The 2,774-nt window shown below is 41.7% G+C and overlaps 1 pseudogene; it reads left to right on the top strand.

The window, feature by feature from the left end:
• Positions 1-1,908: 1,908 nt before the first annotated feature.
• Positions 1,909-2,488, top strand: LOC100894176 (prefoldin subunit 5 pseudogene; annotated as a pseudogene).
• Positions 2,489-2,774: the final 286 nt, after the last annotated feature.

The raw sequence follows: 2,774 nt of genomic DNA, 5'->3' as shown, positions 1-2,774 counted from the left end.
TGGTTTCCTAATAATTTTACAGATACTATAGGCCCATGAGGACTTATACAATTTGTCACTCCTTTTCTCAAGTACACATGTCTTACCAAGGCCTCAAATGCACTAGCCATTTTTTTGCTCAGCTTGTCTAATTAGCATGGTGTCATTGAGTTGGTCCATGTGATGTTCTGGAGGATGTCCAGGCTGTCTAGATCTCTTTGGACTGTGTCATGACAAGAAGTGGGAGGGAGATTAACCCAAAACATCCAAGAGAGTATAAGCAATCTCTGATCTTTTCTTCTGATAGAAAAACAGACAAAATGCACACAGTAAAAAAAAAAAAAAAAAAATTCCCTCATTCTGTATCTGAGAGCAAGTTAATCTACTCTGGCAAAGGCACCATATCTGTCACAGCAGATACAATCAGATGAGGTTGTTGCAGTCCAGTCATTTTCCAAAATCAATCTTGTTTTGACAAGTGCCACACTGCTGAATTAGAGGATGGGTTTTCATATCTTTCAGGTTTTCAAGGGTGGTGTTAAATTATTCTATCCCACTGGGATACAGTATTGTTATTTACTATTTAGATTTGAGTGGAGGCTATTTCAGAGGCTTCTACATGGACCTCCCTACCACAATTGATTTTCCTTCCAAGGGAAAGAAACCTGTGTAAAACTTGTACCAACTCCAAAAGAGATCTGCTCCTATTCTACATTTGGAGAACAGAAGAATAAACAGTAGGTCTATGGAACCCTGTTAACTAAACCATTCCATTTATCATATGGCCCCCATAAACTTCCACTCTAACAGGGGGCCCAGTATCAACACAGATCATGTCAAAAAATCCCCAAAATATTTAAGTGTAGAGTTTCCCTGGGGTATTATTATTCAAATAATAGGTCATGGGTTCATTTGAGGAAAGTTTAGTGAATAGAGTGTCATATATACTTCTCATAGTATTAACACTCTAATAAAGAATCTAGGTCTGCATTAGTCAATGATTTCTAAGTCCATTGGCACATGCCCAGAGACTAAGCAAGAGATGGTTCTTTTAAAAATAGGGTGACCACCCTTCATCTCCTAATCAATTATTCTTTATTTCTTTTAAAGTTACAGAGAAACTTCACATCAATTTTGCTCCTAGACATATGATGTTTTACTGTCTCCACAGCTTTTTGTGGTTAGGGACCCTCCCCTGCTGACTGCCACTATGTCTTTGCTACTTCCTACAGTAATTGCATCCTAAAATCTGCTGATTAAGCAGCAGCACCCAGTCTTATGTTTTCAAGTTGCTATCATACAGTCTAATTCTGCAATGACAGCACTTACTGTCAACACTGACAGAATGAAAAATAAAAAAAGTCATCACTGATCCTTGCAGTAATAATGGGAGCCGCTCGCCAGCACATTACCAAATTCTCCTGTAAGTGTTGCGTTATCATGTGGGCCCTGCTCTGGTGGGTTTCCCACCCTTACACACTACATCCACTCTAGCATGCTCAGTTCTCTTTTATTCTCTTCTTCCACCATCTGCCATAATGATGTTGGTATTGCTGTCTCAGTATAAATGATAGCTTTTTGCATTCTTCTGCTAGCCAACTTAGCATGTTTACATCATTGTCTAGGTCACTGTCAGAGTACTATATGTGTTATACCTCAATCTGATAGACTCTCTCTTGTCCAGCTGCTATAGTTTGAATGCTTGTCCCCTTAGAATCTCATATTGAAATTTGATCCCAGTGTTGGAGGTGGAAACTAATGAAAAGTGTCTGGGTCAAGGGGGTAGACCCCTCATGAATAGATTACTGTCTTCCCTGAGAGGGTGGGGTAAGTTCTCACCCTACTGGTTACCACAAGAGCTGGCCACTTAAAAGATACTGGTACCTCCCCTCCCTAGTTATTGTTTTAATGGTTAAGAACAGTTCGTGAGCTTCCCAACATGGCGCAGTCGATTAACATCACACAGCTGAATCTGCCGCAGCTAGAAATGCTCAAAAACCAGCTGGACCAGGAAGTGGAGTTCTTGTCCACGTCCATCGCCCAGCTCAAAGTGGTACAGTCCAAGTATGTGGAAGCCAAGGACTGTCTGAACGTGCTGAACAAGAGCAACGAGGGGAAAGAATTACTGGTCCCACTGACGAGTCCTATGTATGTCCCTGGGAAGCTGCATGATGTGGAGCACGTGCTCATCGATGTGGGAACTGGGTACTATGTAGAGAAGACAGCTGAGGATGCCAAGGACTTCTTCAAGAGGAAGATGGATTTTCTAACCAAGCAGATGGAGAAAATCCAACCAGCTCCCCAGGAGAAGCACGCCATGAAACAGGCTGTCATGGAAATGATGAGCCAGAAGATTCAGCAGCTCACAGCCCTGGGTGAAGCTCAGGCTACTGCTAAGGCCTGAGAGTTTTTGCAGAAATGGGGAGGGACACCCTTTGGGCGTGGCTTCCTGGTGCTGGAAAGGGAAGGGTCTTGTGTTTAATGCCAATAAATGTGCCAGCTGGGGAAAAAAAAAAAAAGAACAGATCGTGAGAGGACTGAATATTGCCTTGATGAGAACAGCCATGTATATTACCTTTAACAAGTTGGAAAGAGCACAAGCCCCCAATCAGGAAAGTAAGACCACTTCTTGATACTCAAAGAATTCATGAGAATTTGAGCATTCAACATTGTTAGATATATCAACCCAGATTTCCTTATCAAATTTACCAGGGCCACATTCTTTCTCCACTTTATCTCTGGTAATAGCAAGATAGACAGAGTTTTGGGGGCTCTACTACCTTAATATTTAAATC

The sequence above is a fragment of the Callithrix jacchus genome, chromosome 3, assembly GCF_049354715.1.
Source record: "Callithrix jacchus isolate 240 chromosome 3, calJac240_pri, whole genome shotgun sequence".
Lineage (NCBI taxonomy): Eukaryota > Metazoa > Chordata > Mammalia > Primates > Cebidae > Callithrix > Callithrix jacchus.
The sequence above is the reverse complement of the archived record's forward strand: the minus strand, read 5'-3'. Positions and strand labels throughout refer to the sequence as shown.